A 14,268-nucleotide genomic window follows, 5' to 3' on the forward strand; every position below is an offset into this window, starting at 1 on the left:
TACTCAAACAACAATAGCCCCACTTCCATCCTTGTGGAAGCTGCCTGTGTGGCAGATTTTAATAGGGATTCCAAAGCTGACAGTAATTATGAAATAACTACAATTTGATGCTGCATGATGACTTCCTGGTTCATGAAAATTCCCTCAGGATAGGAGGATAAATGAACAGTCAAGTATACTAATATCACATGTTATATTGATATGAACAGTTATGTCACATTCCCTTTCATGAGAGTAGACAGGCAGAACTACACTGCTAGGATTATTGGTAGTTGTTTCTATATGGTTCTGGCTTTCAATCAACCGAGACTTGCCAAGTGGTATTAAAAAATCAATGAGGGGGTCACACTATTTGGAATAAAATAGAAAAATTATCAATGATGTTATTTTTGGCATTGATGACAATCCTAGCAGTTGTACTTTATGGCCACAGAAAGATTCCTCTGTCTAAGTGTCCTATTAAGGCACCTCTGCCTATTGTCCACAAGTATTACCAGCCTGGGGATTTTATCATTGCTAGCATTACCTCTCAAGTCTACATTTTTTCAAGTCCAGTAACTTTCCAGAAGCCACCTTCTGAGGAAACCTTTGATGACCTTTTGTAAGTATTGTAGGCTGAAAATCTTCTATGGGTCTAGACAGATTTTGTGCTGCTTATATCATATAAGTTTTTTCTCTAAAGCTTGCACTTTGGAATGAGAAGAAAAGAAAGGGATGGCAAATTTTATTTAACACAATGTAATAAAATATTAAATTTGCCTATTTTTATTGAATATTGCAAATTGTGAAATATATGATAGTATCCAACAATGGTTATCTACTGGTGTGAATTTGAGACATAATCATATCAGCTATAAGTGATTTTATAATATAGATATACATTATATTCTGAAAAACTGAGAAAAAGGAAGCTACTAAAATCTCTAAGGGGAAAATGCTCCTCTTGTTATCAGTCATCTATCTATCTATACCATCTATCATGAACCTATCTATTTATCTATCACTCTATGTTTCTACCTATCATCTATTTTTGCCTGTAGTTATGTATATAATTATAATATAATATATAGACACATACAGATATCCCTACAACTATGTACAGTATATATTAAAAGGAAAAAAGTTGGGAAAGCAAATTTAATAAAATCAAAGAAAAGGAGTAAAAAACAGAAAGCAAATAAAGATAAGACAAAACAATGTATTTTATTTATGACCTCCCATTTTTTAAAAAAATCTGCTAATTTTCCCTATATCCTCTTTGCTCTTTTTAGATTAATCCAAATTGTCTCACATAGGTTTCAGATATAAATTAATATTCCATGATTTTCCTTTGTAGAGCAGTTACATATTCTTGTCCCAATTTCATTGCTCTAACGGAAACTTGTGTAGAGTTTTTTACATATGTTTCTTGGAGGCACACGACAGTGTCATTTCATGTTTTTTAATTTATGAAACATTTTCTTACATTTTTATGGTGAATTTATTTATTTATTGTAAATGTACACACATATGAAAAAAAAAAAGTTTCAAACTTATTCCGTACAATACATCTCCTATTTTCAAGGGAACAATTAAGAGAATGACCATGTCAGGATAGAATTAATAATAAGATATAAAGAATGTGGCAACCTGGAACCTGTTGTTCATAACCTAGGATGTTCACTCAAAATTATCAGCATATCCTGGCTTTGATTTTTGCTGTGAAAGAACTCAATGAAAATACTCAGCTCTTACCCAATGACAGTTTTGGATTCCACATCTTAAACAGCTACTTTCTGGCAAAGTGGACCTATCTAGCCTCAATGGAACTTCTATCCACTCAGGACAAATTTACCCCAAACTACAAATGTGATGATTGGAATAAGATTGTGGGAGTCATTGGGGGACCCACCTCTGAAGTCTGCCTCCACATGACGAATATATTGAGCACCTATAAGATTCCACAGGTAAAAAAAATAATAATCCAGGTTTGCTAGGTTTAAGATACTTTTGTAAATGAGAGATAGAACATCATAATTTACTAATTTGCTAGAGGATGTATTTATGAAGCATTGTAAAAAGTATGTAATTAGGTTTGAAAAAGCTGGCACACTTTGTTGTATTTATAAAAAAAAATTAGAATATTGGTAGTCCTCACTTATGATTGTAATGGATTTTGGAATTTCTGTCATGACAGGTGTAAGTTGAGGCATATATGTGACAAATCATTTTCCAGCAAAAAATATGATAAATTGTGTCAATGTGATCGCAAACCACTACAATCACATGTAAAGACTGATTGTTGGTTGCCAGATACACAGAATGTGTCTACAGTGGGGGGGGGGGTGACACCATTACAATTCCACAACAGAGTTCTAAGTACTTCTTGGGAGGTGGAGGTTCCATCGTAATTTAGCCTTTTTAAGCAAGGACTACCTGTTTTTTGCAATAATACATCCATCTGTCACCATACATTCTATATTTGCCAAGAAACTTGGTTAGAGGGACTTTGAAAAAAAAAGCTGCAGAAAGTCTTTTTTTTTTTGAAAAGATTGCAATTGATGCTGTTGAATAACAAAATGTTTTAAGAACATATATTATTTCCTGAAATAGCTGTGGATATAAATGTATTAGTTAAGATTTGTCATAAGAAATATTTAAATGGTCAGAAACGCCCATAAGAAAAAAGACTGAAACTAGTTCTAATTGTCTTTCCAATAAAAGAATGAGAAAATTCATTTCCACTCTCTCTGCTCCCTTCCTATGATTTTTTTCCCCCAAGATCTTATATGGATCTTCTCCAATAATAAATGACAAAAGCAAAGAAGATTTTTTTCACCAAATGTTTCCAAGTGGGACCCATCAGTATTTGTGCATACTTGAGTTGCTACTGCATTTCAAGTGGACCTGGATCGGTGTGATTGTTTATGATGATGACAATGGAGATGTGTTTGTTCAAGATATACTTCCCTTATACTCTCAGGAAGGTGTCTGTGTGGACTTCTTAGAAGCATTCCCCAAAATATCTTTTTCAGGTGACATTGCTGAAACAGCAATGGAATGGTTTGCAACTTCACGTATTGTCACAGATACTACTGCCAATACTGTTATCATTCAGGGTGAAATACATACTATGAGTGTCTTAAGAACAATTTTCCACTTTTCACAATTTTATGATGTAATAATTGAAAGTCGAGTGTGGATTATGACAGCCCAGATGGATTTTACATCTCCTGGTATAGCAAGAGATTGGGACATACATTTCCTTCATGGGGCTTTGTCCTTTGCTGTTCATTCAAATCATCCTAGAGGATTCCAGCAATTTTTAAGGGAAAGAAAACCTGCTTTAGGAACTGGAGATGGGTTTATCCGAATCTTCTGGAAAGATGTATTTAGTTGTGATTTCTCAGATTCCAGTCTACCACAGAGAAATGAGAAGACCTGCACTAAAGAAGAAAAATTGGATAGTCTACCTGTAACCCTATTCGACATAAGCATGTCTGGCCACAGTTATAGTATCTACAATGCAGTTTACATTATGGCATATGCTTTGTATGCCATAATTTCATCCAAGTCAAAAGAGAGGACAATGATAAAAAACAGGAGACAACAATATCTGCTTGAAGACCTCTGGCAGGTATCTACTAAGAAAAGCTCTTTGTTTAGATAATTAACTGCATCACAACATATAATATTGAGACAAATTATTAGAGATACCACTTAGACTTATAAACCACTTCACAGTGCTTTAACGTCATATTAATGTAATTCAATATCACCAGAAATGCCAGGAAAGCAAATTAAAACAGATATGAAAGAAAAACTCCTCATTGTTTTTATTGAATTACAATTAATAAATATTATCAAGTTCTTAATATAAATTCAAGTTACACAGAAAAAAATAGAAATACCAAGATACTACTAAAATGTAAATAAATAGATGTAGAACATATACAGATTAATCAGATTAACCATACAAAGTATTGAAGTATTGACTCTATTGCTATTGAGGTAAACCATACAATCCATCAAAATTTGATGAAATTATGATTGCTGACACTGATATCTCATTATTTTAACTGTGTTATTTTTAGCAATACCAGCAATAGTTAGCAATAGGATTTATACTTATATATCACTTTACAGTGCTTTACATCCCCCTCTAAGCTGTTTATAGAGTCAGCATATTGCCCCTAACAATCTGGGTTTCTGCTTTACTGATATTGAAAGACTGGAAATGTAAGTCAACCTTGAGCTGGTGAGAATCGAATTGCCGAACTGCTGACAGCTGGCAGTCAGCAGCACTACTGCATTCTTACCATTGTGTTACCATCACTCTTAAAGGAGATATTGCCCACTCAGAAAATAAATGTAAAAGAGGCAATAAAAATAAATAAATAAAAAGAAGTTATTCCCTTAACTTGTAAATATTTATCACAAACCATGAGGTGTAATGTTGGCTGCTTTTTGGAGAAAATTGCAAAAATTAAGGGAATATCACTTTGTTTAAATAATTAAAGAACACATTTCTCTTTCTGTTTTTTTCTTCTTACTTTTTAAATATATAGAAATACATATTCAGAATGTTAAGAAGAGATGAAATATGTAAAATGTTATATATTTCTCTACACAAAAGTTTTTATTTTTATTTTCAGTGTGTAGCCATGTTTCCATTACTGTAAAGACAGTACAAACCTTTCCTACTATTAATGGGTTATAATTTTATAATATCTTTATTACATTATTAAGTTAAACACTAAAATATAAACTAACAAAACATAAAGAGCCTCGGTGGAGCAGCGATTAGAGTACAGTACTGCAAACTACTTCTGCTGGCAGCCAGCTGCCTGCAATTTGGCAGATTGAATCCTACCAGGCTTAAGGTTGACTCAGCCTTCCATCCTTCTGAGGTGGGTAAATCAAGGGCCCAGATTGTTGAGGGCAATAGGATGACTCTGTAAACCACTTAGAGAAGTACTGTAAAGAGGTATATAAATCTAAGTGCTATTACTATAAAAGGAAAAAAGAGAAGGGAATAATAAAAAAACAGGATCCATAATATAATTTTCTCTAAATATTAACATAACACAAAGACAATTGTCAAATGTAAACAAGCATATATTTAAATGCTCTCATTTTTTCCCAGAAAAATCCAACCTAATCCTCAAATTCCAAAGTCAAAATTTGATTATATTTTTGAATTATAAATTTTCCTCTACCAAAATTTGATTTGGAAATTGCCGATTTTGATAACATTTTTTTCTTATAGAAAGGGAGAAAGACAGCACTCTCTGGGCTTGCTTGTTTTCTTGCTTGTCTTTCATTACCCAAACAAGGTATCATCAGTGCTCATTCATCTTGTTTTAAATTGTGTTAGGATTATTATAAATGTTCTCCACGATCTCATTTCTTCTCTATCTTCTCCTCAATTCAGCTCCACAAGTTTATAAGAAATACTTTCTTTAAAAACAGTGCTGGAGAAAATATTTCCTTTGATGACAAAGGCCATTTAATTTCTGGATTTGATATTTTTAACTGGGTCACATATGAAAATAATACATTTACAAAAGTCAAAGTTGGATGGGTAGACCCAAACCCTTCTTCTTCTAAATCTCTCACTATTCATGAGGACTCCATTGTATGGCCGACAAGACTTAACCAGGTATATATTTTGTACAGATAACCTATATTTTTGTATGTATGTTGTATGTATGTATATACTTCTGTTTTGAATTTGGTATGCTATATAGTTTAATGTACAATTATATGACAGTATCTTGACAACATTCTGAATAATATGCCACTCAGATATTTCTCAAAATGCTTGACATTCTAAAGGACTCCATTTTATGGACAAGAAAAATTAAATGGGTGAATACAATATTTTGAACCCAATTTTGAACCACATTCTGAATATTGAAACTGATGTTCTACTCTTCGAACTGTAACATCAATTACCATTTTGAGATACTGAAATCATGTTTTGAATTAAATAGCTCTAAAAAGTGGTATGTGATTCTTATTGAGAATTGGAAGAGTTGACTAAGTGAAAACTCCTGGATTGTAAAAAAAATATTGGAAGACAATAGCAAAATACTTCAATGCTGTTGTTGAGAAGCTGACTTTGGTAGTAAGTCGAATGAGGCCATTATCTTAGATAATTGACCAATGTCTGAGGTAAATTAAACCTGTTTCCTGCTCATTGCTTAGTGTGCAGATCCAAGATGAATACTATCTGGAAATGCTTGTCACAGCACCTATACCTACACCATAATAGTAATCTGACAATGTCTCATTTTCAACAATAAATATAGAAAAGATGTATCTATATATTATAATATAATATATATTTAGCATATAATATAATATATACTGCTCAAAAAAATTAAGGGAACACTTAAACAACACAATGTAACTCCAAGTCAATCATACTTCTGTGAAATCAAATTGTCCACTTAGGTAGCAACACTGATTGACAATCAATTTCACATGCTGTTGTGCAAATGGAATAGACAACAGGTGGAAAGCATAGGCAGTTAGCAAGAATTCCCCAATAAAGGAGTGGTTCTGCAGGTGGTGACAACAAACCACTTCTATGTTCCTATGCTTTCTGGCTGATGGTTTGGTCACTTTTGAATGGTGGCAGTGCTTTCACTCTAGTGGTAGCATGACACAGAGTCTACAACACACACAAGTGGCTCAGGTAGCGCAGCTCATCCAGGATGGCACATCAATGCGAGCTGTGGCAAGAAGGTTTGCTGTATCTGTCAGCGTGGTGTCCAGAGGATGGAGGTGCTACCAGGAGACTGGCCAGTACATCAGAAGACATGGAGGAGGCCGTAGGAGGGCAACAACCCAGCATCAGGACCGCTACCTCTGCCTTTGTGCAAGGAGGGACAGGAGCAGCACTGCCAGAGCCCTGCAAAATGACCTCCAGCGGACCACAAATGTGCATGTGGCTGCTCAAATGGTCAGAAACAGACATCATGAGGGTGATATGAGGGCCTGACGTCCACTTGTGGGGGTTGTGCTTACAGCCCAACACCGTGCAGGATGTTTGGCATTTGCCAGAGAACATCAAGATTGGCAAATTTGCCACTGGAACCCTGTGCTCTTCAAAGATGAAAGCAGGTTCACACTGAGCACATGTGACAGATGTAACAGGGTCTGGAGATGCCATGGAGAATGTTCTTGCTGCCTGCAACATCCTCCAGCATGACCAGTTTGGCAGTGGGTCGGTAATGGTGTGGGGTGGCATTTCTTTAGAGGGCCGCACAGCCCTCCATGTGCTTGCCAGAGGTAGCCTGACTGTCAATAGGTACTGAGATGAGATCCTCTGACGCCATATGCTGGTGCAGTTGGCCCTGGGTTCCTCCTAATGAAAGACAATGCTAGACCTCATGTGGCTGGAGTGTGTCAGCAGTTCCTGCAAGGTGAAGGCATTGATGCTATGGACTGGACTGCCTGCCCATTCCCCAGACCTGAATCCAATTGAGCACATCTGGGACATCATGTCTCTCTCCATGCACCAATGCCACATTGCACCACAGACTGTCCAGGAGTTGGGGAATTCTTTAGTCAGGTGTGGGAGGAGATCCCTCAGGAGACCATCTGCCACCTCATCAGGAGCATGTCCAGACATTGTAGGGAAGTCGTACAGGCACGTGGAGGCCACACACACTGCTGAGCCTCATTTTGACTTGTTTTAAGGACATTACATCAAAGTTGGATCAGCCTGTAGTGTTTTTTCCACTTTAATTTTGAGTGTAACTCCAAATCCAGACCTCCATGGGTTGCTAAATTTGATTTCCATTGATAATTTTTGTTGACTTTGTTATCAGCACAGTCAACTATGTAATGAACAAACTTTTAATAAGAATATTTCATTCGTTCCAATCTAGGATGTCTTATTTTTGTGTTCCCTTTATTTTTTTGAGCAGTGTATTATATATTTATATATAATATATTTAAATTTCAGCAAAGCATTCAACAAAGTAGACCACAACCTACTTCTTAGTAAGCTAGAAAAAAGTGGAATAGATAGCTCCACCACTAGGTGGAATCACAACTAGCTGGCAAACCGTACTCAATGAGTAGTCCTTAATGGGTCTAAGTCTACATGGAGGGAAGTAAGCAGTGGGGTGCCACAAGGTTCCGTCTTAGGCCTAATACTCTTCAATATCTTCATTAACGACTTAGATGAGGGAATAGAAGGGGAACTTACCAAATTTTCAAATGATACTGGAATAGCTAACACCCAAGATGGATCTGGACAGACTAGAACACTGGGCTATAACTAACAAAATGAAATTCAATGTAAAAAAAGTAAAGTCCTACACTTAGGCAAGAAAAACCAAAAGTACACATATAGACTGGGTGAAACCAGGCTCAATAGCCTGGTAACTGTTAGAGGGATCTTAGAGTCTTAGTGGACAACCAGCTAAATATGAGGCAGCAGTGTGCAGCAGCCGTCCCAAAAGCTAATGCAATCCTAAGTTGTATTAACAGAGGATACAATCAAGATCAAGGAAAGTACTAATACCACACTATAAAGCCTTAGTAAGACCACACCTAGAGTACTGCATCCAGTTTTGTTCACCACATTAAAAAAAAAGGTGTTGAGACTCTAGAAAAAATACAGAGAAGAGCAACCAGTATTTTTAGGGGATTGGAGGCTAAAACATACAACAAACTGTTGCAGGAACTGGGCTTGGCTAGTCTAGTAAAGAGAAGGACCGGGTAGACATGATAGTGGTCTTCCAATATTTGAGGGGCTGCCACAGGGAGGAAGGTGTCAAGCTATTTTCTATAGCCCCTGTAGGCCAGACAAGGAATAATGGATAGAAACTGAACAAGGAGAGATTTAACCTGGATATAAGGAGAAACTTTCTGACAGTGAGAACAATCAACCAATGGAAAAGCTTGCCCTCGGAAGTTGTGGGAGTGCCATCACTTGAGACGTTCAAGAAGGGATTGGACTGCTATTTGTCAGAAATGGTGTAAGGTCTCCCGCTTGGGTGGGGGGTTGGACTAGATGACCGACAAGGTCCCTTCCAAGTCTGGTTATCAGTTATCTATTATGTTTTAATAAAAGGAATGCCACACGGCATGGCAGAACTACCAAACTAATTCATTTATTATTATTTTTTAAATAAATTTTATTGAATTTACAATTAAAAACATATCAACAATACATACACAAAAAGAAAAAAAAAGAACATCTGGGCTAGCAAACCGGAGAAAGAAGAGTAAAGGGTGTAGAAGAAAAAGGAAAGAAAGAAAAGAGTAAGAGATGGAAAGGATACATCTAAAAACAAACAATATCCTTTTTGACAGTCTGTAAAATCCATTTCACCTAGATTAATTCAAATATGCTCATCTCGTCTACTATACTTAAATTACCCTTTATCTTTTAGTCAGTTTATCTCTGGCTTAACCAATTGTACCAAGAATTCCAATTATTGTGAAAGGAATGCCACATGGCATGGCAGAACTACCAAACTAATTCATTTATTTTTCATCTCCTTCATTCAGAAAAGACCCCAATCCCTATGTAATGACTATTGTCATTCTGGTTCAAGTAAGGTAAAAATAGAAGGAAAGCCATTTTGCTGCTATGACTGCTTTTCATGTCCAGAAGGGAAGATTACAAATCAGAAAGGTAATTTTTCTTCAATATATAACTACTAACCTTTTAAAACCTATGTAGCATAATTTCAGAATGTTATGTAGTCCTGTATGTGTTATGTATTACAGGAGATTTAAGAAAGATGGTTGGGATGAGTGAAATGTAGAGAAGTACTTTATCCCTCCCTAATTAACTTCCACAAAAGATAAACCTTGTCATCTCAGCCTTAAGACCTCCAGTCAATTACTGTTGCTAAAACCCAAAGGGATAGAACAGATTCTGGAAATTAAAATAAATTTAACATCAACTCTACAAGAGAAACTATTTGTTTGTTTGTTTACTTATTTATTTATAGAAAATTTATATTGCTACCTGCAATATAAATTGTATACCTGCAATTATACATGGTGACTCGAGGAAGCGGTTCATGAAATATTGTTGACTTCTCTTAAGATTTATAGCTCTGCTCTAAATTTCTCACTAAAAACCTCATGTGCTATTCTATTTAATCAAAAACTTTGCTGGCTATATCTAATCACATGCATATTCTAATTGGCATAATTTTTTATCAAAGGCTTGAATCTTCCATTAATTTTTAGATTAATCAAGCTACCTGCTACACTCTAAATAAACAATAAAATTGTGGACCCTTCTCTACTTTAAAATAAATTCTTTAGAAAACTCTCCTTATAAATTCTTTAGAAACTCTCCTCATCCCAGAATTTGTTCCTGTCTGTTTTTTGAACTTGGTGATGGATATTTATAATGAACTACAAATTTAATTTGAGATAAAAAAAAAACTGGCATCTAAAAATTTAGTTTATCAAACCATTGCCAAATGGTCAAGTGCGTTTAGCCTAGATAATAGCTCTATAACTCCCCAAAGGCTCTATTTGAAGCATAACTGAGGCCTATTTTGCTAAAATTTGAGCCATGATGATGCAATGTTAGTATTGAAAGCTAACTCTGCCCACAGTATTGAATTTGATTCTGACTGGCTGAAGGTTCACTCAGCCTTCCATCATTCTAAGGTCAATAACATGAAGAAACAGATTGTTGGGGGCAATATACGGACTCTTTTATGTTAGTGCTGTAAAGTACGATGGGGTAGTATATAGCAATAGCACTTAGACTTATATAGTGCTTTACAGTCTTCCCTAAGCAGTTTTACAGAGTCAGCATGTTGCCCCCCCATATAAGTCTAAATGTTATTACTTTTGCTACTGCTAAATTTCTTGCTTCTTTTACCATTACTTCATTACTTCAGTAACTTCTACATCATAACAATAACAATTTATTCATTTGTTCATTCATTTGTTTCCACAGACATGGATGATTGTTTGCCATGCCTAGAAGGAGAGTATCCAAACAACAACCATGATTCATGCCTCCCAAAACAGATAGTTTTCCTGTCTTATGAAGATCTATTAGGGACTAGTTTGGCCACTACTGCACTCATCTTTGCTTGCATTGCCACGGTAGTACTTGGAATCTTCATCAAATACCAGGACACTCCCATAGTCAAGGCCAATAATCGGAACATTACCTACCTTCTCCTCACCTCCCTTGTGCTCTCATTCTTTTGCAGTTTATTATTCATTGGACAACCTGAAAAGGTGACTTGTCTTTTGCGACAAACTGCTTTTGGAATCATCTTCTCAGTAGCCATTTCTTGTGTATTGGCCAAAACCATCATTGTGATTTTAGCTTTCATGGCTGGTGCCAGGATCCAAGATGAGGCGATGGCTGGGCAAACAGTTAGATAATTACATTGTCATTTCCTGCTCCCTCATTCAAGTTGTTGTTTGTACCATATGGCTTATAACCTCACCCCCATATCCAGATGCTGATCTGAATGTAGCGGCAGATGAAATATTCCTAGAATGTAATGAAGGCTCCACTGTCATGTTTTATTGTGTCTTGTTATACCTGCTTTTCCTTGCCATTGTTGGTTTCTGTGTGGCTTTTCAAGGTCGGCATTTACCAGATAGTTTTAATGAGACCAAATTCATTTTCTTCAGCCTGTTGTGTTTTTGCAGTGTCTGGTTGTCCTTTTTTCCAACCTATCTGAGCACCAAAGGGAAATACATGGTAGCTGTGGAGATCTTTTCCATATTGTCATCTAGTATAGGACTACTAGGTTGCATATTTTTTCCCAAATGCTTTGTCATTCTACTGAGACCTGATTTGAATACTAAAAAACAATTAATGAGAGGTAAGAAAGAAGAAATATAATTCCATAACTGGTTCAGTGAAAGATACATTCACTGAAGACCACTCAGAAAATGGAACTAAATGAAATGTAATAGCAAAATGAAGCCATTACAGCACCAGATTCATAATAAAGTTGTTGCAAGTCATTGGGAATCCTCTTATTATTTCTGAGTGCTTTAGGCAAATAAATTTTTCCTAGCTTGCCCCCCCCCCCAAAAAAAATGGTTAAACCAATTATGACCCCAGATATTTCCACCTTTATTTTAATAAATGGAATATAAACAATGAAACACCTACTCCCAAGACATAATATTTTCAATTTCTTTCCTTCCTTCTTTTATGCAATTTTATGGGGAAAAAAACATGAATACACTGGACTGTTGGAGTTTTAAAGAAAAAACAACTTCAATACATAAATTACATTGTCATTATCATGGTAATCCCATTAGTTTTAGTTCTATTTTACCCAAAACATCTCTAATCATATTCCTTACTCTTACTGTCTGTTATTAAAGAAATAAAACCTCTTGCAAACAATAGAACAGCCAATTATTATCACTAAAGATAATCCATAGCTTACAAATGTCTCTCATTATTAATTTGTTCTATAATGCCTACATGTTCAAACAGGAGATCCTGAGTGCACAAACACACACAAACAAACATTAGAAAGAGACAGATGCATGCATACATAAGTCAGAGTTGGGACATCCAAAAGAGGATGGTTAAAAGTCATCACAAAGGGGAGGGACTGCTACACAGATTTATTTTAAAGAAATTGATTGGAAAGATGCCAGATCAGGTGCCATAAACTTCAACATGTTGAGTACTGGAAAGTTTTGAGAGAACATAGAATTTAAAATTGGTAAATATTCCCCCATCACACTGTAATTATGAAATAACTACAATTTGATGCTGCATGATGACTTCCTGGTTCATGAAAATTCCCTCAGGATTTGAGGATAAGTGAACAGTCAAGTATACTAATATCACATGTTATATTGATATGAACAATTATGTCACATTCCCTTTCATGAGGGAGAAGACAGGCAGACCTATACTACTAGGATTATTTGTAGTTGATTCTATGTAGTTCTGGCTTTCAATCAGCCAAGTCTTGCCATGGGGTATTAAAAATCAGTGAGGGGTCAGACTATTCGGAATAAAGCAGAAAAATTCTCAGTGATGTTATTTTTGGCATTGATGATAATCCTATCAGTTGTACTTTATGGCCACAGAAAGATTCCTCTGTCTAAGTGTCCTATTAAGGCACCTCTGCCTATTGTCCACAAATATTACCAGCCTGGGGATTTTATCATTGCTAGCATTACCTCTCAAGTCTACATTCTTTCAAGTCCAGTAACTTTCCAGAAGCCATCTTCTGAGGAAACCTTTGATGACCTTTTGTAAGTATTGTAGGCTGAAAAACTATGGGTCTAGTCAGATTTTGTGCTACTTATATCATATAAGTTTTTTCTCTAAAGCTTGCACTTTGGAATGAGAAGAAAAAAAGGATGGCAAATTTTATTTAACACAATGTAAATTTGCCTATTTTTATTGAATATTGCAAATTGTGAAATATATGATAGTATCCAACATTCAGATGTTTCCTATAATTATCTACTATTGAGAATGCGAGCAGTGGTGGCATTTAATTTTTTTTTACTACCGGTACTGTGGGCGTGACTTGGTAGGCATGGCAGGGGAAGGATAAAGTTTCCAATCAGAGGTGGCATTTGCCAGTTCTCCAAACTACTCAAAATTTCCACTAGTGGTTCTCCAGAACTGGTCAGAACCTTCTGAATACCACCTCTGAAAGTGAGGCATAATTACCTCATCTATAAGTGATTTGATAATATAGATATATATTATATTCTGAAAGACTGAAAAAAAGGAAGCTACTAAAATGCATCTCTAGTGGTGGAAATGCTCATCTTAAGGAAAATGCTTATCTACTACATAAATATGAAATGTACATACATATTTTCAAGGCAACAATTAAGAGAATGACTATGTCAGGATAGAATTAGTAATGAGATATAAAGAATGTGGCAACCTGGAACCTATTGTTCATAACCAAGGATGTTTACTCAGAATTATCAGCATATCCTGGCTTTGATTTTTGCTGTGAAAGAACTCAATGAAAATACTCAACTCTTACCCAATGTCAGTTTTGGATTCCACATCTTAAACAGCTACTTTCTGGCAAAGTGGACCTATCTAGCCTCAATGGAACTTCTATCCACTCAGGACAGATTTACCCCAAACTACAAATGTGATGATTGGAATAAGATTGTGGGAGTCATTGGGGGACCCACCTCTGAAGTCTGCCTCCACATGACAAATATATTGAGCACCTATAAGATTCCACAGGTAAAAAAAATAATAATCTAGGTTTGCTAGGTTTAAGATACTTTTGTAAATGAGAGATAGAACATCATAATTTA

At 35.7% G+C, this 14,268-nt stretch overlaps 1 pseudogene; it reads left to right on the forward strand.

The window, feature by feature from the left end:
* Window positions 1–398: 398 nt before the first annotated feature.
* On the forward strand, window positions 399–11,842 carry LOC113453344 (vomeronasal type-2 receptor 26-like; annotated as a pseudogene).
* The last annotated feature ends 2,426 nt before the right edge of the window (window positions 11,843–14,268 follow it).

Source organism: Pseudonaja textilis, chromosome Z, assembly GCF_049901715.1.
Source record: "Pseudonaja textilis isolate UNSWEBS1 chromosome Z, rPseTex1.2, whole genome shotgun sequence".
NCBI lineage: Eukaryota > Metazoa > Chordata > Lepidosauria > Squamata > Elapidae > Pseudonaja > Pseudonaja textilis.